Here is an 808-nt window from a genome sequence, read left to right on the forward strand (position 1 = left end):
TTTTGACACCACCAATTACACCAAATTATTTATAACTACACTCACTTTAATAACGTTCATAAGTAAGATACTATAATTTGACCAAACAATACACCAAATCATGCATCAGGCTATTTGTTTGGTGTCAGCTATTAGTGACAATTATACCAGATCAAATACCTAAACAAATACAGAAATACATATTAAAAACTTATTGATATAAAATATTTTCTACCATACGGAACACATCATACCAATTAAACATAAACCTTAACAAAAAACAAATTTTACACATCAGTGTACAACAAAATCATACGAAATTGTTGAAATTACACCAAAATTTGGACGATCCCGAACGTCAACCAAATTGTATGAATTAATTTACACAAAAATTGACAAAATATATAAAACGAATAACTACCAAAAAGTACAAAATAGATATTTGTAAAAAATCAAATTCAACCACAAAATAAAAAATCATGAGAATTATTTTTTATATAACTACCGTCTATATTTTTTTCTTCCCTTAAATATTTGGCCATTTCAGGGACACCAATGGACATTCGGATTCCTTTGGTGTAATCTGCATCTAGAATGAAAATTTGCCTCACCTCATCCACCAGCCCCGCATGCAACATAAATTTAAGAATAGTTTTATTTAGGTGAACATATATTTGAAAAGCAAAAGTATTATTAAGAAAACTATATAAGAAAAGTTTTAGTTAGAGTCATTATTATATTTTGATTCATATATAAAATAACTACAAAAACTACCTGCATTGACCATTTCATCAACCCTCGTGTCAACTCTACGGTTCAAGACTGATTG

This window comes from Solanum stenotomum, chromosome 2 (assembly GCF_019186545.1).
Source record: "Solanum stenotomum isolate F172 chromosome 2, ASM1918654v1, whole genome shotgun sequence".
NCBI classification, from domain to species: Eukaryota; Viridiplantae; Streptophyta; class Magnoliopsida; order Solanales; family Solanaceae; genus Solanum; species Solanum stenotomum.